The sequence below is a fragment of the Neofelis nebulosa genome, chromosome X (assembly GCF_028018385.1).
Source record: "Neofelis nebulosa isolate mNeoNeb1 chromosome X, mNeoNeb1.pri, whole genome shotgun sequence".
Classification (NCBI taxonomy): Eukaryota; Metazoa; Chordata; class Mammalia; order Carnivora; family Felidae; genus Neofelis; species Neofelis nebulosa.
In genome coordinates, this window is record NC_080800.1 from 84189857 (window position 1) to 84211637 (window position 21781).

Here is a 21781-nt window from a genome sequence, read left to right on the forward strand (position 1 = left end):
TTTAAGAGTCTCTTATGATTTGGCTCCTTCCCTCTTTAACTTTTTTTTTCCTTCCCCTCACCCATGGTCTTCTGTTAAGTTAGGGTTAGGGTTAGGGTTAGGGTTAAGTTACTCAGGATCCACATAAGAGTGAAAACATATGGTATCTGTCTTTCTGTCTATGACTTATTTCACTTAGCATAACACTCTCCAGTTCCATCCACGTTGCTACAAAAGGCCATATTTCATTCTTTCTCATTGCCAAGTAGTATTCCATTGTGTTTATAAACCACAATTTAAGGACATGGAAGCAAATGAAAATGAAAACAAGACAGTCCAAAACTTCTGGGATACATCCAAGACAGTGCTAAGAGGGAAGTATATTGTAGTACAAGCCTACTTGAAGAAGAAAGAAAGGTCTCAAATACACAACCTAACCTTACACCTAAAGGTGCTAGAAAAGGAACAGCAAATAAAGCCTAAAGGCAGCAGAAGAAGGGAAATAATAAAGATTAGAGCAGAAATAAACAATGTAGAAACAAACAAACAAAAAACCCCTGTAGAACAGATCAATGAAACTAACAGCTGATTCTTTAAAAGAATAAACAAAATTGATAAACCCCTAGCCAGGCTTATCGAGAGAGGGAGAAAGAGAGAGAGAGAGAGAGAGAGAGAGAGAGAGCCCAAATAAATAAAATCACAAATCAAAGAGGAGAGATCACAACCAACACCACTGTAATACAAACAATTATAAGAGAACATTATTTAAAAATTACATGGCAACAGACTGGGCAATCTCGAAGAAATGGATAAATTCTAAGAAACTTACAAACTACCAAAACTGAAACAGGAAGAAATAGAAAATTTGAACAGACCCATAACGAGCAAAGAAATGGAATATGTTACCAAAAATCTCCCAACAAAAGTCCAGGGCCAGATGGCTTCCCAGAATTCTACCAGACATTTAAAGAACAGTTAATACCTATTATTCTCAAACTGTTTCAAAAAATAGAAATGGAAGGAAAACTTCCAATATCATTCTATGAGGCCAGCATTACCTTGATTCCAAAACCAAAGACCCCACTAAAAAGAAATACAAGTCCAAATCCCCAATAAACATGAATGCAAAAATTTTCAACAAGATACTAGCAAATTGAATTCAACAGTACATTAAAAGAAGTATTCACCATGATCAAGTGGGATTTATTCCTGTGCTGCATGGCTGGTTCAATTATTTGTAAATCAATCAATGTGATACACCACATTAATAAAAAAAAAGATAAGAATGATATGATCCTTCCAATAAATGCAGAAAAAGCCAATAAATGTAGAGAAAGCATTTAACAAAATACAGCATCCATTCTTGATAAAAACTCTCAACAAAGTAGGGATAGATGGAACATACCTCAACATCACAAGGACAATATATGAAAGACATACAGCTAATATCATCCTCAATGGGAAACAACTGAGAGCCTTTCCCCTATGGTCAGGAACAAGACAAGGATGTCCACTCTCACCATTACCATCTAACATAGTACTGGAAGTCTCAGCCTCAGAAATCAGAAAACAAAAAGAAATAAAATGCATCCAAATTGGCAAGGAAGAAATCAAACTTTAACAATTTTCAAATTTTCACCATATTCTACTCTATGTAGAAAACCCAAAAGACTCCACTAAAAAATTACTAGAAGTAATATATGGATTCAGCAAAGTGGCAGGATATAAAATGGACATATAGAAGTCTGTTGCATTTCTGTACACAAATAACTAAGCATCAGAAAAAGAAACCAAGGAACTGATCCCATTTGCAATTGCACCAAAAGCAATTAGATGCCTAAGACTAAACTTAACCAAAGAGGTAAAAGATCTATACTCTGAAAACAACTGACGGAAAGAAATTGAAGAGAACACAGAAATGGAAAAGCATTCTATGCTCATGGATTGGAAGAAAAAACAGTGCTAAAATGTCTATAGTACCCAAAGCAATCTACACATTTAATGCAATCCCTATCAAAATACCCCCAGCATTTTTCACAGAGCTAGAACAAACAATCCTAACATTTGTATGGAACCACAAAAGATTCTGAATATCTAAAGCAATACTGAAAAATAAAGACAAAACTGGAGGCACCACAATTCTGGATTTCAAGCTCTATTGTAAAGCTGTTGTCATCAGACAGTATGGTACTGGCACAAAAACAGACACACAGATCAATGGAACAGAATACAAACTTAGAAATAGAACCACAACTTATATGGTCAACTCATCTTCAACAAAGCAGGAAAGAATAACTAATAGAAAAAGAAAACAGTCTCTTCAACAAATGGTGTTGGAAAAACTGGACAGCAACATGCAGAAGAATGAAACTGGACCACTTCTTACACTGTCCACAAAAATAAATGCACAATGGATGAAAGACTTAATGTGAGACAGGAAATCATCAAAATCCTAGAGGAGAACACAGGCAGTAACCTCTTTGACCTCAGCTGAAGCAACTTCTTACTAGACACATCACCAAAGGCAAGAAAAACAAAAGCAAAAAAAGATCTATTCAGACCTCATCAAGATAAAATTTCTGCACAGCAAAGGAAACAATCAACAAAACAATAAGACACCTTATAGAAAGGGAGAAGATATATGCAAATGACATATCGAATAAAGGGTTAGTATCCAAAGTCTATAAAGAACTTATTAAACTAAACACCCAAAAAACAAATAATCTAGTTAAGAAATAGGTAGAAGAAATAAATAGACACTTTTCCAAGGAAGATATCCATATGGCTAACAGACACATGAAAAGATACTCAACATTACTCATCATCAGGAAAATACAGATCAAAACTACAAAGAGATATCACCTCACACCTGTCAGAATGGCTAAAATTAACAATGCAAGAAACAACAGGCATTGGCAAGGATGCAGAGAAAGGGGAACACTCTTGCACTGTCGGTGGGAATGCAAACTGGTGCAGCCACTCTGGAGAACCATATGGAGGTTCCTCAAAAAGTTAAAAATATAACTGCCCTATGATCCAGCAATTGCACTATTGGTTTTTATCAAGAGGATACAAAAATACAGATTCAAAGGGGTACATGCACCCCAATGTTTAGAGCAGCATTATTAACAATAGCCAAGCTATGGAGAGAACCCAAATGTCCATCGACTGAAGAATGGGTAAAGAAGATGTGGTATATCTATACAATGGAATGATATTCAGCCATCAAAAAGAATTAATCTGGCCATTTGCAATGACATGGATGGAGCTAAGTGAAATAAGTCAATCAGAGAAAGACAAATACCATATGATTTCATTCACATGTGGAATTTAAGAAATAAAACAGATGAATATATGGGAGGAGGACAAAAGTTAGAGGGAAACAAACCTTAAGAGAATTTTAAAGATAGATAACAAACTGAGGGATAATGGAAGGAGATGGGTGGGGGTGGGATTAGATGGGTGATGGGTATTAAGGCGGGCCCTTTTTGTGATGAGCACTGGGTGTTGTATGTAAGTGATGAATCACTGAATTCTACTCCTGAAACCAATATTGCACTGTATGTTGACTAACTAGAATTCAAATAAAAATTTAAAGACAAAATGTATTGAATACAATTTAAATGAAAATACAAAACAAAAAACTACAGCTATCAAAATTTTGGGGTCAGAAAACAGTTTGTTGTCAGGGTTGAGAATGGGTGACTACAAAGAGAGCAGGGGAATTTGGGGGCAAAATGGAACTCATATATCTTTGTAGTAGTGGATACACAACTGTATGCATTTTTCAAGACTCATGGAACTGTATACTAAGGGAGTGAATTTTATTTTCCCTAAATCATACTTTAATGAGAATAAGTTTTAAAACATTTATGTTGTTAAATGAAGAACATAAGTAGATCACTGTTATTTTGTGATTCTAATTTCATATCTAAAAACCAAATAAATCAGTTGATGAAAAGACCGATGTATCCAGTCATGTATGTATATTTCAATATGTACAGAAAAATGAATGCCAGGTAAGATCAAATGATGGTACTGGTTACCTTTGGGGAACAGGATGGAGGCATATTGTTCAGGAAAGAGACTTTTACTTTGGTTGTGAGGCATTTTAAACTGCACATAAATTATTTTTATTTATAATTCATTATGAAATAGCATGTATGGAAGATGATCTGATAGCGGGTAAGGGTACTGAGGAGAAATATAAAAATGATTTTCAGTAGGAGTGCCTGGGTGGCTCAGGGGGTTAAGCATCTGACTCTTGGTTTTGTCTCAGGTCATGATCTCACAGTTCATGGATTCAAGCCCCACATCAGGCTCTGTGCTGACAGTGCAGAGCCTGCTTGGGATTCTCTCTCTCCTCTCTCTCTTTCTCTGCCTCTACCTAACTCATGTTCTCTCTCTCTCAAAATAAATAATAAAAATTTAAAAAATTATTTTCAATATATACTTAAAACATATTTGTCTTTGTTCCACTAAAATTAATGTAGTAATGATAACTAGCTCATATGATTTATGATATAAAAATGCAAAAATAACATGTTCAGTGGATGCAGCTAAAATTTAAATAAATGTGATCCATATTCCTTCTGAATTTGGGTTCATTAAAGGAAAATTTTATGCCCTGGGTGAGTAATAATATTATCTTTTAAATAACATTAAGTGATCAGGAACTATAGCCAAGTATTATTATAATAGAAAAAAAGTGTCACGGAGGAATACAGGCCTCTTGTCATGAACATAAGAGTTTCTAGGTGTTTCAGACCCAGACAAGGAAAGTGGGCTGTGTTTCTCAGTGACCTCTGTCTTACCTTAGAAAGGCTTATAGGTTGGCCTGAACCCCATGAAGGATCAGCTGCCTCCCAACCCTCTTTACCTTGTGCAATACATTCACTGAGGTGGGAGAATTAAGAGTCTCACTTATAAGACCAAAGCCTGTGACATGTCGTCACCACTCTCACCAGCCACTAGCCGTACATCAGTTTTTCATAGTAACAGGGACACAGTCCTGTTACCTCAGCAACAGAGGCTCCATCCATAAGGCTGCTCTTCCTGAATGCTCTGTTCTGTTTGCAAGAAATGGTATTGTTTCTAATCTCAGGGTCCAACACCTTCTTGACTGCCAATAGCAAGTGGGCTCTCACGTGTTTACAAACTCTCCAGCACCTTGCTAGTACTCTGCAGGTAGAATGCAAAGTCCTGACCAGGGCCAATAGGGCCCTGTGTGCTCTGGCCCCTGCCTTCCTTACTAGTCCTATCTGGGGCCACTCCCTCTCTCACACTAACTCTGATACATTGGCCTCATTCCATTTCAAAAGGGCCAAACTACTTCCCACCCCAAGGCCTTTACACATGCTTCTCCCCCTGCCTAGGAATCTCTCTGACCCTAGCTCTCTCCTGCTCACACTTCAGGTTACACTTTCCTTTTTAAGTTTATTTATTTATTTTGAGAGAGAAAGAGAGAAAGCATGCATCAGGAAGAAGCAGAGAGAGAGGGAGAGAAAGAGAGAGAGAGAGAGAGAGAGAGAGAGAGAGAGAGAGAGAGAGAGAGAGAGAATCCCAAGCAGGCTCCACGCTGTCAGCACAGAGCCCAATGTGGGGCTTGAACCCACAAACTGTGACATCATGGCCTGAGCCAAAGTCGGACACTTAACCAACTGAGCCACCCGGGTATCGCTCAGGTTGCCCTTTACTTATTTATTTTTAAAATATATGAAATTTATTGTCAAATTGGTTTCCATACAACACCCAGTGCTCATCCCAAAAGATGCCCTCTTCAATACCCATCACCCACCCTCCCCTCCCTCCCACCCCCCATCAGCCCTCAGTTTATTCTCAGTTTTTAAGTCTCTTATGCTTTGGCTCTCTCCCACTCTAACCTCTTTTTTCTTTCCTTCCCCTCCCCCATGGGTTTCTGTTAAGTTTCTCAGGATCCACATAAGAGTGAAAACATATGGTATCTGTCTTTCTCTGTATGGCTTATTTCACTTAGCATCACACTCTCCAGTTCCATCCACGTTGCTACAAAGGGCCATATTTCATGCTTTCTCATTGCCACATAGTACTCCATTGTGTATATAAACCACAATTTCTTTATCCATTCATCAGTTGATGGACATTTAGGCTCTTTCCATAATTTGGCTATTGTTGAGAGTGCAGGTTGCCCTTTAAATGTAATTTCTCACGGAGGATTTCTGTACCTCCTTACCATCTAAATTAGATCCCCAATATTGTTCCTTCACAGAATTCTGGACTTTGCCCCATGAAGGCCACTTGAGCAAAAGTACTTCACAAAAAGGGAAAGATGCAAGTAAAGTAGATAGCACAGTGCCTGGAACATAGTAATTACTCAATCAAGTACCATACCTTAATTGACCTGCTCCATGGTATAATTCACTTTGGTAGCTGAGGAGACAGGAGAAAAGAGAGGAGACAACTCACCCAAGGTCCTTTCAACAGTGAAGACTCAGGCATTGAGACTCAGGCAATGCTTATAACTCTTGCTCCAGTGTCCCTCCCTGCAGATCCACACAAAATGCTTCATCTTTCTGGAGCTCCAAGAAGGACCCAGCCTCCCAACTCATGAATACACCTGAACTGAACCTACTGGACCCAAAAAGGCCACAGCAAAGCCTTATCATTCAATGGAATATATTAAATCTTTTTCTCCCACCCCACTCAATCAGACAACTCATTCTATAGCATGTTTTTTTTATTTTTTATTTATTTATTTAAACACAAGTTAGCCAACATACACTGCAGTATTGGCTCTAGGAGTAGAACCTGGTGATTCATCACTTACATACAACACCCAGTGCTCATCCCAACAAATGCACTCCCCAATTCTCATCACCCACGAAGCCCATCTCCCTACCCACCTCCTGTCAAGTAACCCCCAGTCTGTCCTCTGTATTTAAGAATCTCTTATCGTTTCTTTCCCTCTCTGTTTTTATCCTATTTTTCCTTCCCATACCCCATGTTCATCTGTTGTGTTTCTTAAATTCCACATATGAGTGAAATCATATGATATTTGTCTTTATCTGCCTGACTTAATTCTCTTAGCATAATAAACTCTAGTTCCACCCATGTTGTTGCAAATGGTAAGATTTCATTCTTTGTATTTTTCTTTTGTTTTTGCCTTTTATTTTGATGTCTCTGATTTCCTTTTGTTGTCTGGTTATGCTAGAACTTCCAACACTGTGTAACAATAGCGATGAGAGTGGACATCCCTGCCATGTTCCTGATATCAGGGGGAAAGCTCTCAGTTTTTCCCCATTGAGGATGATATTAGCTATGGGCTTTCCATAAATGGCTTTATGAGGTTTAAGTATGTTCCTTCTATCCCCACTTTCTCGGGAGGGGGTTTATTAAGAAAGAATGCTGAATTTTGTCAAATGCTTTTTCTGCATCGATAGACAGGATCATATGGTTCTTTTCTTTTCTTTTATTAATGTGATGTATCACATTGATTGATTTGCCAATATTTAACCAGACCTGCAGCCCAGGAATGAATCCCACTTGATCATGGTGAATAATTCTTTTTATATGCTGTTGAATTTGATTTGCTAGTGTCTTCTTGAGAATTTTTGCATCCATATTCATTCAGGGATATTGGCCTGTAGTTCTGTTTTTTGCTGGGTCTCTGTCTGGTTTAGGAATCAAAGTAATGCTGGCTTCATAGACTGAATCTGGAAATTTCCTTCCCTATTTTTTGGAACAGCTTGAGAAGGATAGGTATTATCTCTGCTTTAAATGTCTGGTAGAATTGCCCAGGGAAGCCATCTGGGCCTGTACTCTTATTTGTTGGGAGACTTTGGATAACTGATTCAATTTCTTCACTGGTTATGGGTCTGTTCACGTTTTCTATTTCTTCCTGTTTGAGTTTTGGAAGATTGTGGGTGCTTATGAATTTGTCCATTTCTTCCAGGTTGTCCAGTTTGTTGGTATATAATTTTTCATAGTATTCCCTGATAATTGCTTGTATTTCTGAGGGATTGGTTGCAATAATTCCATTTTCATTCATAATTTTATATATTTGGGTCATCTCCCTATTCTTTTTGAGAAGCCTGGATAGAGGTTTATCAATTTTGTTTATTTTTTCAAAAAACCAACTTTTGGTTTCATTGATCTGCTCTACAGTTTTTTAGATTCTATATTGTTTATTTCTGCTCTGATCTTTATTATTTCTCTTCTTCTGTTGGGTTTGGGGTGTCTCTGCTGTTCTACTTCTCATTCCCTTAGGTGTGCTGTTAGATTTTGTATTTGGGATTTTTCTTGTTTCTTGAGAGGCCTGGCTTGCAATGCATTTTCCTCTCAGGACTGCCTTTGCTGCATCCCAAAACATTTGGATCATTGTCTTTTCATTTTCATTTGTTTCCATATATTTTTAAATTTCTTCTCTAATTGCCTGGTTGACCCACTCATTCTTTAGTAGGGTGTTCTTTAACCTCCATGCTTTTGGAGGTTTTCCAGACTTTTTCTTGTGATTGATTTCAAGTTTCACAGCATTGTGGTCTGAAAGTGTGCATGGTATGATCTCAATTCTTTTATACTTATGAAGGGCTGTTTTGTGACCCAGTGTGTGAACTATCTTGGAGAATGTTCCATGTGCACTAGAGAAGAAAGTATATTCTGTTGCTTTGGGATGCCGAGTTCTAAACATATCTGTCAAGTCCATCTGATCCGATATATCATTCCGGACCCTTGTTTCTTTATTGATCCTGTGTCTCGATGATCTATCCATTGTTGTAAGTGGGGTATTAAAGTCCTCTACAATTACCAAATTCTTATCAATAAGGTTGCTTATGTTTGTGATTGTTTTATATATTTGGGGGCTTCTATTCTGCATAGACGTTTGTAATTGTTATCTCTTCCTGATGGATAGACCCTATAATTATTATATAATGCCCCTCTTCATCTCTTGTTACAGCCTTTAATTTAAAGTCTAGTTTGTCTGATATAAGTATGGCTACTCCAGCTTTCTTTTGACTTCTGGTAAATAGCATGATAGATAGGTCTCCATCCCCTCACTTTCAATCTGAAGGTGTCCTCAGGTCTAAAATGAGTCTCTTGTAGACAGTAAATAGATGGGTCTTGTTTTTGTTTTTGTTTTTGTTTTTATCCATTCTAATACCCTATATCTTTTGGTTGGAGCATTTAGTCCATTTACATTCAATGTTCTTATGGAAAGATATGGATTTAGAGTCACTGTGATGTCTAGTTTTCATGCTTGTAGTGATGTCTCTGGGACTTTGCAGTCCTTGCAACATTTCACTCACAGAATCATCCCTTAGGATCTCTTGTAGGGCTGGTTGGTGATGATGAATTCCTTCTGTTTTTGTTTGTTTGGGAAGATCTTTATCTCTCCTTCTATTCTGAATGACAGACTTGCTGGATAAAGTATTTTTTTTCTGTTCATCACATTGAAGATTTCCTGCCATTCCTTTCTGGCCTGCCAAGTTTCAGTAGATAGGTCTGCCACTAGTCTTATGGGTGTCCCTTTGTAAGTTAGAGCCTGTTTATCCCTAGATACTTTCAGAATTTTCTCTTTATCCTTGTATTTTTCCAGTTTCCCTATGATATGTCATGCAGAAGATCGATTCAAGTTACATCTGAAGGGAGTTCTCTGTGCCTCTTGGATTTCAATGCCTTTTTCCTTCCCCAGATCAGGGAAGTTCTCAGCTATGATTTGTTCAACTACACCTTCTGCCCCTTTCTGTCACTCTTAGTCTTCTGGAATTCCTATGATACGGATATTGTTTTGTTTGATTGCATCACTTAGTTCTCTAATTGTCCCCTAATACTCCTGGATTTTTTAATCTCTCTTTTTCTCAGCTTCCTCTTTTGCCATAATTTTACCTTCTAATTCACTTATTCTCTCCTCTGCCTCTTCAATCCGTGCTGTGGTCGCCTCCATTTTATTTTGCACCTCGTTTATAGTATTTTTTAGCTCCTCATGACTATGTCTTAGTCCCTTGATCTCTGTAGCAATAGATTCTCTGCTGTTCTCTATGCCTTTTTCAAGCTCAGAGATTAATTTTATGACTATTATTCTAAATTCTTGTTCTGTTATTTTGCTTAAATCATTTTTGATCAGTTCGTTAGCTGTCGCTGCTTCTTGGAGTTTCTTTTGAGGAGAATTCTTCTGTTTTGTCATTTTGGGTAGTCCCTGGGGTGGCTCCCAACTGCAGGGCACTTCCCCTGTGCTGTCCGGAGTAACTTGTGTTGGTGGGCGGGGCTACAATCAGACGTGATGTCTGCCCCCAGCCCACCACTGGGGCCACAGTCAGCTGGTGTGTAAGTTATCTTCCTCTCTCCCAGGGGCAGGACTCACCTTGGAGTGGTGTGGCCCCTTTCTGGGCTACTTATGGTGCTGCTTCGATGGAATCTGGCATATTAGCCAAGGTGGATCTACCAGGTACACAGTGATGGGAGGGGCAGGCTTAGCTCGCTTTGCTGGCAGTGGTCCCCTGTGGGAGGGGCCCTACAGCACTGGAGGGTGGCAGACCTGGCAGAGGGATGGATCCACAGAAGCACAGTGTTGGGTGTTTGCATGGTGCAAGCAAGTTCGCTGATGGGAACTGGTTCCCTTTGGAATTTTGGCTGGGAAATGGGAGAGAGAGATGGTGCTTGCCAGTGCCTTTGTTCCCCCACTGAGCTAACCTCTGTCTTCCCGGGCTCAACAACCCTCCCTCCCGGTGTCCTCTCACCTTCCCCACTCCCTGAGAGCAGAGCTGTTGACTTTTTAAAAAAATTTTTTTAAATGTTTATTTATTTTTGAGACAGAGAGAGAGACAGGGCACCAGCAGGGGAGGAGCAGAGAGAGAGGGAGACACAGAACCCAAAGCAGGCTCCAGGCTCCTAAATGCTAGCACAGAGCCCGATGCAGAGCTCGAACTCACAAGCCGTGAGATCATGACCTGAGCCAAAGTCAGACACTCAACCAACTGAGCCACCCAGGTGCCTCGAGCTGTTGACTTTTAACATTCCAGATGTTAAGTCTCCCTGGCTGTCAGAACTCCCGGAGTCTGGCCCCTCCACTTTTGCAAGCCAGACTTCGGGGGCTCTGCCTTGCTGGGCAGGCTGCCCCTCCACCACCCCACCTCCCTCCCACCAGTCCGTGTACCACGCACCACCTCTCCACCCTTCCTACCTTCTTCCATGGGCCTCTTGTCTATGCTTGGCTCCGGAGAGTCCATTCTGCTAGTCTTCTGGAGGTTTTCTGAGTTATTTAGGCAGATGTGGGTGGAATCTAAGTGATATGCAAGACGAGGTGAGTCCAGGGTCCTCCTACTCCACCATCTTCTATCCCCAGTCGATTTCATTGTTTTTGATTATTGAGTAGTATTCCATTGTATATATTATACCACCTCTTCTTTATCCATTCATAAGTCAATGGACATTTGGGCTCTTTCCATAATTTGGCTATTGTTGATAATGCTGCTATAAACATTGGGGTGCATGCGCCCTTTAGAATCAGAATTTTTGTTTCCTTTGGATAAATACCTAGTAATGTAATTGCTGGGTCATAGAGAAGTTCTATTTTTAATTTTTTGAGGAACCTCCATACTTTTCACCAGAGTGGCTGCACCAGTTTGCATTTCCACCAACAATGCAAAAGGGTTCCCCTTTCTCTGCATCCTCATAAACATCTGTTGCTTCCTGAATTGTTAATTTTAGCCATTCTGAAAGGAGTGAGGTCATATCTCATTGTGGTTTTGATTTGTATTTCCCTGATGATGAGGGATGTTTGAACATCTTTTCATGTGTCTGTTAGCCATCTGGATATGTTCTTTGGAAAAGTGTCTGTTCAGGTCTTCTGCCCATTTCTTCACAGGATTATTTGGTTTTTGGGTGTTGAATTTTGTTAAGTCCTTTATAGATTTTGGATGCTAACCCTCTATCTGATATGTCATTTGCAAATATCTTTTCCCATTCCGTCAGTTGCCTTTTAGTTTTCTTCATTGTTTCCTTCACTGTGCAGAAGAATTTTATCTTGATGAGGTCTCAATAGTTCATTTTTACTTTTGTTTCACTTGCCTCCAGAGACATGTCATGTAAGAAGTTACTGTGGCCTAGGTCAAAGATGTTGTTGCCTGTTTTCTCCTCTAGAATTTTGATGGTTCTGTGTCTCACATTTATGTCTTTTATCCCTTTTGAATTTATTTTTGTGTATAGTGTAAGAAAGTGGTCCAGGTTCACTCTTCTGCATGTTGCTGTCCAGTTCTTCCATCACCATTTGCTAAAGGGACTCTCTTTTTTCCACTGGATACTCTTAAATGCTTTGTTAAAGATTATTTGGCCATCGGGGCGCCTGGGTGGCGCAGTCGGTTAAGCGTCCGACTTCAGCCAGGTCACAATCTCGCGGTCCGTGAGTTCGAGCCCCGCGTCAGGCTCTGGGCTGATGGCTCGGAGCCTGGAGCCTGTTTCCGATTCTGTGTCTCCCTCTCTCTCTGCCCCTCCCCCATTCATGCTCTGTCTCTCTCTGTCCCAAAAATAAATAAAAAAAAAAAACGTTGAAAAAAAAAATTAAAAAAAAAAAAAAAGATTATTTGGCCATATATTTGTGGGTCCATTTCTGGGTTTTCTGTTCTGTTCCATTGATCTATGTGTCTGTTTTTGTACCAGTACCATACTGTCTTGATGATTACAGCTTTGTAATACAGCTTCAAGTTTGGAATTGTGATGCCTCCAGCTTTGCTTTTTGTTTTCAACATTATTTTGTCTGTTTGGAGTCTTTTCAGGTTCTATACAAGTTTTAAGATTGTTTATTCTAGCTCTGTGAAGAATGATGGTATAATTTTTATAAGGATTTCATTAAATGTGTAGATTGCTTTGATTAGTATAAACATTTTAACAGTATTTGTTCTTCCAATCCATGAGCATGGAATGTTTTTCTATTTCTTTGTGTCTTCTTCAATTTCTTTCATAACTTTTCTATAGTTTTCAGCATACAGATCTTTTACCTTTTTGGTTAGGTTTATTCCTAGGTGTCTTATGGACTTTGGTGCAATTCTAAATCAGATTGATTCCTCCATTTCTCTTTCTGCTGCTTCATTATTTGTGTATAGAAATGCAACCAATTTCCGTACATTGATTTTATATCCTGGACTCTGCTGAATTCACATATCAGTTCTAGCAGTTTTTTGTGGCGTCTTTCAGGTTTTCCATGTAGACTATCATGTCATCTACAAAGAGTGAAAGTTTGACTTCTTTGCCAATTTGGATGCCTTTTATTTCTTTTTGTTGTATGATTGTTGAGGCTAGGATTGTTGAGCCATAACAATATTAGGTCTTCCAATCTATAACGTTACTATGTTATATAGTAATGGTGAGAGTAGACATACCTGTTGTGTTCCTGACTTTAGGGGTAAAGCTCTCAGTTTTTACCCATTGAAGATAATATTAGCTGTGGGCCTTTCATGTATGGCTTTTATGATGTTGAGGTATGTTCTTTCTATCCCTACTTTCTTAAGAGGTTTTATCAAGAAAGAATGCTGTAGGGGTGCCTGGGTGGCTTACTCAGTGAAGCGTCCACTTCTTGAATTAGCCTCAGGTCATAATTTCATGGCGTTCATGAGTTCAAGCCCCATGTCAGACTCCATGCGGACAGTGCAGAAGGGAGTCTTTCTCTCTCTGCCACTTCTATGCTGGTGCTCCCTCTCTCAAAATAAATAAATAAACATTTAAAAAAGGATGCTGTATTTTGTCAAAAGCTTTTTCTGCATCTATTGAAAGGATCATATGGTTCTCAAGCTTTCTTTTTTTTAATGTGGTCTATCACATTGATTGATTTGCAAATATTGAACCAGCCCTGCACCCCAGGAATAAATCCCAATTGATCATGGTGAATAATTCTTTTAATGTACTGTTGAATGATATTGACCTGTAATTCTCCTTTTCTGTGGGGTCTTTTCCTGGTTTTGGAACCAAGGTAATGCTGGCTTCATAGGGATTCTATAGCATTCTTTAGCACAGAAATTACCCTAAATCTGTTACTTAATGTACCTGAGGGTGTTTGTTTTCCTTCTTCTTTTAACATGCTCAAATGCTCTCTAAGACATAGTGATGATCTTGAGAAAAATGAAATCTCTCTTAAGAGGGGAAAAGATGGAATTAGCAGGAAACAAACATTTGCTGCCAGTCTATTCTATACATTCTAGATAATTCTGTTTGGTATCAGGATATCCTTCTACAGATTATAAGAGTGAGGCTCAGACAGGTTAAATACATGTGCCAGGGTCACACAAGTACTAAGATAAAGAGATGATGCTATCATAATCCCTATGTGCTTGATTCAAAGCCCTGTGTTTCAGACCAGGCATTCCACCTCCTCTTTAGATGGACTATGCAGAGCAATGGGGACTCTCATACACAATTTGTTGGATTGTAACTTTACATCAACTTACAGAGCAATTAGGTCATATGTAACAGATTGTGCCTATCTGATGACACCTCAAATGGACCCACAAGTATATACCCAGAACCACTATCAGGTGTGTTCAAAGAGGCCTGTATAGGCTCTGGGCTGATGGCTCCGAGCCTGGAGCCTGTTTCCGATTCTGTGTCTCCCTCTCTCTCTGCCCCTCCCCCGTTCATGCTCTGTCTCTCTCTGTCCAAAAATAAATTAAAAAAAAAAAAAAAAACAAAAAACAAAGAGGCCTGTATAGGAAAGACCTCTGCACCACTATTTAAAAGCACAAATCTGAAAATAACTCAAATATTCATCAATATAATATTCTGGATAAGTAAATCATGGTACAACCATGACATGGTTATGTGCTTGGGAATATACTTTTAAGTGGAAGAATCAAGTAGCAGAATAATATATATGGTATAATTTCATTAAAAATAGAAACTGTGCATATGAAATAAGCATAGAAAAAAATTAATAATATTCAGCATACAGATCTATTTTCTACATTATATATGTTTATGTTTATGTTTTTCTGAAATTTTTATAATCAAGAACATAGTTAACTTTTAGCTTATGTGTATCAAGAAACCTTAATATTTTCGTAACTTTTGAGCCACCCAATCACCCCAAATATATTTCAATTTTAAAAACCCTCAAAACCCCCAAAGTAAAATTGGGTTATCTAGTTTGTTTTTTTTTATTGAGTTGCAACAAGTCTTTATATATTCTAGATATAAGTCCCTTATCAGTTATATTACTTTCAATAATTGTCTTCCATTCTGTGAGTTGTCTTTTCAATTTCTTGATGTTGTCATTCGAATCACAAAAGTTTTACATTTTTTTTTTATGTTTGTTTATTTTTGAGAGACAGAGACAGCGTGAGCTGGAAAGGGCATAGAGGGAGGAGGAGACACAGAATCTGAAGCAGGCTCCAGGCTCTGAGCTATCAGTACAGACCCTGACACGGTGCTCGAGCTCACGAACTGTGAGATTATGACCTGAGCTGAAGTCGGACACAACCGACTGAGCCACCCAGGTGCCCAAAAAAAGTTTTACATATTGATAGAGTCATATTTATCCATATTATTTATCTATTTATCTATACCTATTATCTATTTATCTACACTTATTTATCTATATTATTTTGGTGTCATATCTAAGAAACCATTGCCTAAGCCAAGGTCATGACTTACATCTATATTTTCTTCTATGAACTTAATAGTTTTAGCTTTTACATTTTGGACTTTGATTTATTTTTATTTTATTATTATTATTTTTTTAAGTAAGCTGGGGGTGCCTGGGTGGCTCAGTCGGTTGGGCGGCCGACTTCGGCTCAGGTCATGATCTTGCTGTCCATGAGTTCAAGCACCATGTCGGGCTCTGTGCTGACACCTCAGAGCCTGGAGCCTGTTTCAGAGTCTGTGTCTCCCTCTCTCTGACCTTCCCCCGTTCATGCTCTGTTTCCCTCTGTCTCAAAAATGAATAAACGTTAAAAAAAATTTAAGCTGTACGCCCAAAATGACACTTGAACTCACAATCCTGAGATCAAGAATTGTATGCTCTGCTAACTGAGACAGCCAGGTGCCCCTATGACTTTGATATATTTTTAAACTAAGTTTTGTATATAGTGTGAGGTGGAGGTCCAAATTCATTTCTGCATGTGGATATCTAGTTGTCTCAGCATCACTTGTTGAAAAGAACTTTCTTTCACCATTGATTTTTCTTTGGCCTCTGGATGACAATCCATTGACTAAATGTGAGTGTTTATGTCTGGACTCTAAATTCTATTTCATTGGTTTATATGTCCTTATGCTAGTACCACATGGTCTTGATTCCTATAGCTTTACAGTAAGTTTTGAAATCTGAAAGTGTGAGGCCTCCAACTTTGTCCATCTTTTTCAAGACTGTTTTGTCTATTCTGGGTTGTTTGCATTTCCATATACATTTTGAGATCAGCTTGTAAATTTCTGCAAACAAGGCAGCTGAGATTTTGACAGATTGTGTTGAATCTGTAGATCAGTTTGAGAAGTGTTACCCATCATAACAATATTAGGTCTTCCAATCTATGAATATAAGATGTCTTTACATTTATTTAAGCATTCTTTAATTTCTTTCAACGGTATTTTATACCTTACACTGTACATGTCTTAGACTTTTTTAATAAATTTATTTCTAAGTATTTTATTCTTTTTGATGCTATTTTATTTTATTTTTTGCGTTGAGTAACTTTATTTTTTTAATATGAAATTTATTGTCAAATTGGTTTCCATACAACACCCAGTGCTCATCCCAACAGGTGCCCTCCTCAATACCCATCACCCACCCTGCCCTCCCTCCCACGCCCCATCAACATTCAGTTTGCTCTCAGTTTATAAGAGTCTCTTATGTTTTGGCTCCCTCCCTCTCTAACCTTTTTTTTTTCCTCCCCCTCCCCCATGGTCTTCTGTTAAGTTTCTCAGGATCCACATATGTGTGAAAACATATGGTATCTGTCTTTTTCTGTATGACTTATTTCACTTAGCATAACATTCTCCAGTTCCATCCACGTTGCTACAAAAGGCCATATTTCATTCTTTCTCATTGCCATGTAGTATTCCGTTGTGTATATAAACCACAATTTCTTTATCCATTCATCAGTTGATGGATATTAAGGCTCTTTCCATAATTTGGCTATTGTTGAAAGGGCTGCTATAAACAATGGGGTACAAGTGCCCCTATGCATCAGCACTCCTGTATCCCTTGGGTAAATCCATTGCTATTGCTAGGTCATAGGGTAGATCTATTTTTAATTTTTTGAGGAACCTCCACACTGTTTTCCAGAGTGGCTGCATCAGTTTGCATTCCCACCAATAGTACAAGAGGTTTCCCATTTCTCCACATCCTCGCCAGCATCTATAGTCTCCTGATTTGTTCACTTTAGCCACTCTGACTGGCATGAGCTGGTATCTCAGTGTGGTTTTGATTTGTATTTCCCTTCTGAGAGGTATGTTGAGCATCTTTTTATGTGCCTGCTGGCCATCTGGATGTCTTCTTTAGAGAAGTGTCTGTTCATGTCTTCTGCCCATTTCTTCACCGGATTATTTGTTTTTCGGGTGTGGAGTTTGGTGAGCTCTTTATAGAGTTTGGATACTAGCCATTTGTCTGATATGTCATTTGCAAATATCTTTTCCCATTCCGTTGGTTGCCTTTTAGTTTTGTTGGTTGTTTCCTTTACTGTGCAGAAGCTTTTTATCTTCATGAGGTCCCAATAGTTCATTTTTGCTTTTAATTCCCTTGCCTTTGGGGATGGGTCAAGTAAGAAATTGCTGTGGCTGAGGTCAGAGAGGTTTTTTCCTGCTTTCTCCTCTAGGGTTTTGATGGTTTCCTGTCTTACATTCAGGTCCTTTATCCATTTTGAGTTTATTTTTGTGAATGGTGTAAGAAAGTGGTCTAGTTTCATCTTTCTGCATGTTGCTGTCCAGTTCTCCCAGCACCATTTGTTAAAGAGACTGTCTTTTTTTCATGGGATATTCTTTCCTGCTCTGTCAAAGATGAGTTGGCCATACTTTTGTGGGTCTAATTCTGGGTTTTTTATTCTCTTCCATTGGTCTCTGTGTCTGTTTTTGTGCCAATACCATGCTGTCTTGATGATCACAGCTTTGTAGTTGAGGCTAAAGTCTGGGATTGTGATGCCTCCTGCTTTGGTCTTCTTCTTCAAAATTACTTTGGTTATTCTGGGCCTTTTGTGATTCCATACAAATTTTAGGATTGCTTGTTCTAGCTTGGGGAAGAATGCTGGTGCAATTTTGATTGGGATTGCATTGAATGTGTAGATAGCTTTGGGTAGTATTGACATTTTAACAATATGTATTCTTCCAATCCATGAGCACGGAATGTTTTCCCATTTCTTTGTGTCTTCTTCAATTTCCCTCATAAGCTTTCTATAGTTTACAGCATACAGATCTTTGCCATCTTTGGTTAGGTTTATTCCTAGGTATTTTATGCTTCTTGGTGCAATTGTGAATGGGACCCGTTTCTTTATTTGTCTTTTTGTTGCTTCATTATTAGTGTATAAGAATGCAACTGATTTCTGTACATTGATTTTGTATCCTGCAACTTTGCTGAATTCACGTATCAGTTCTAGCAGACTTTTGGTGGAGTCTGTCGGGTTTTCCATGTAGAGTATCATGTCATCTGCAAAAAGTGAAAGCTTGACATCATCAATGCCAATTTTGATGCCTTTGATTTCCTTTTGTTGTCTGATTGCTGATGCTAGCACTTCCAACTCTATGTTAAACAACAGCGATGAGAGTGGACATCTCTGTCGTGTTCCTGATCTCATGGGGGAAAGCCCTCAGATTTTCCCCATTGAGGATGATATTAGCTGTGGGCTTTTCATAAATGGCTTTTATGATGTTTAAGTATATCCCTTCTATCCCGACTTTCTCGAGGGTTTTTATTAAGAAAGGATGCTGAATTTTGTCAAATGTTTTTTTCTTGCATTTTTGATGCCATTTTAAATGGAAAAGTTTTCTTACTTTCCATTTCAAATTGTTCAATGCTAGCACATAGAAATACAATGGATTTTTATATATTGATCTGAACTCATTTGTTAGTTCTCATAGTTCTTTAGTGGATTTCTTGGAATTTTCTATATACAAATCATGTCATATGCAAATAAAGGAAGTTTTATTTCTTTCCTTACAATCCGGATGCCTTTTATTTCATGACACTTGCTTATAAGAACTTGATTGTACGTCAGAAAATGAGGATCTTCATTTTTTAACTATTTATCCAATTATACAAATGTAATTTACATAATAACCTATTTTTCACTACTGACCAGAAATGGATTCTTATCACATACTAAAAGCTTTTACACTTGGGTATGTTAGTGGGCTTTCTGTGTTTTATTCCTCCTGCTATGCTTATTGTAGTACCACACTAAGTTAAGCTTGTAGCTTTATAAATCATTCTGCTTCCTTGAAGTGTGAGTTCCTTTGTCAGGTATAAATGAAATCCACACCAGATAAAATGAAGTAGCTAACACAGTGCCTGGCACATAGGTGGAATTCTCTAGAGGGCAATACCACATCTTGTGGTTATCCTTTGTGCCTCACCACCCATAGCAATTGGGGATTATAAATAATTATTTTTACTGTGTATTGAGAACCCAACATTTTAATTATTTTTCTAAACCAAACATCCAAAGATAACCAAGGAAAACAAATGTACTAAGAAGATTATGTAACTAAATCTGTACTGATGGACAATTGTGATATTCCATTTTTTACATTATAAACAAGGCCCACATAATTAATACTGTAGCCCCAGTTCCAGCAAAGAATAAATGCATAATAAACAGTTTTTATGGGAATTTTTAAAGTATAAAGCATTTTTAAAACGTAAGATTATATTTTTGCACTTTATTAATTATCTCTATGGGTAAATATTAGAAGTGGAATTACTGAGCGAAAATATCATTTTTATTTTTTTTAATTTTTTTAATGTGTATTTTTGAGAGAGGAAGAGACAGAGCATGAGTGGGGGAGGGACAGAGAGAGACAGAGATATAGAATCAGAAGCAGGCTCCAGGTTCTGAGCTGACAGCACAAAGCCCGAAGGAGGGTGGGGGAGCTCGAACTCATGAGCCAGATCATGACGTGAGCCAAAGTTGGGCTCTTAACCAACTGAGCCACCCAAGCTCCCTTCAAACATTTTTATTTTTAAAATTTTGTTAATGTTTATATACTTTTGAGAGAGACAGGGCACAAGAGGAGAAGGGGCACAGAGACATAGAATCTGAAGCAGGCTCCAGGGCCTGAGCTGTCAGCACAGAGCCTGATGTGGGGCTCAAACCCATGAACCTCAAGATTATGATCTAAGCCAAATTCGGACCCTCAACTGACTGAGCCACCCAGGTGCCACAAACATTTTTTATTTTTAAACAATTTACCAAATTGCTCCTCAGAACACTTTTTACCATTACACTCAACAAGGGCAAGGAAGAGTGCGTGTGTCCCCAAGCCCTCACGAAATTATTGCACATTTTCATGTGGTCAAACCTATCAATGTTTTCCTTAATTGTTTATGTCTTTGTTATTATATATTTTTTTATTTTTTAAGTTTATTTATTTATTTTGAGGGGGAATGGGCAGAGAGAGAGGGAGAGAGAGAATCCCAAGCAGGCTCTTCACTGTCAGCCCGACATGGGGCTAGATACCAGGAGCCATGAGACCATGACCTGAGCCAAAATCAAGAACCAGACGCTTAACCAACTGAGCCACCCAGATGCCACTGTTATTATATTTTTAAAGGCCTTACACACAAAAAGCTTAAATGGAAATAGAGGTTACTTACTCAGAGCTTGTTATAACAAGTGAGTCAGCCACCATTACTTGTGTTTGGCAGAAACTAAAAGTCTCTAAGGAGTGGAAAAGCATTACAGTGAACAAAAGGGAAGACTTTAGGTATTCTCTGATTGGAGATTGTTGGCATAGGGAAGCTGGAAGCAGGTTAATGAAAATCAGGGCATCTTATTTGATTGGTTTGGGGAGCATATTTGAATGGGGGGGCGCAAAAAATAGGGAGGCTGGCAGTCATTGATCAAATCCTGAAGATTGCTTTGGAAGTTGTGGTTTGGCTTCCTGGGCTTTTTGCTGTAAGGTTGTGGGTCCCAGTTCTATTGTCATGTATGGTCAGGTCATTGTCCGTTGAATATTCAGTTTCTCACTTATAAAAAAATAATTGTTCTTTTATTCTGTTTCTAAGATAGTTTTATTTTTAGATTTAAATAATTAATTAGAAAATTTATGTTTTCACTTATCATCAGGGAAATACAAATCAAAACCACAATGAGATACTACCTCACACCAGTTAGAATTGCTAAAATTAACAACTCAGGCAACAACAGATGTTGGCTAGAATGTGGAGAAAGAGGAACCCTTTTGCATTACTGGTGGGAATGCAAACTGGTGCAGCCACTTTGGTGAACAGTATTGAGGTTCCTCAAAAAATTAAAAATAGAACTACCCTACAACCCATCAATTGCACCACTAGGTATTTACCCAAAGAATAGAGGAGTGCTATCTTGAATGGGCACATGCACCCCAATGTTTATAGCCACGCTATCAACAATAGCCAAAGTATAGAAAGAGTCCAAATGTCCATTGATTGATGAATGGATACATAAGAGCACGATGGAATACTATTCAGTGATCAAAAAGAATGAAATCTTGCATTTGCAACAAGGTGGATAGAACTAGAGTGTATTATGTAAGTGAAATTAGTCAGAGAAAGACAAATATCATATGACTTCACTCATATATGGAATTTAAGATACAAAACAGGTGAACATAAGGGAAGGGAAGCAAAAATAATATAAAAACATGGGGGGGGAACCAT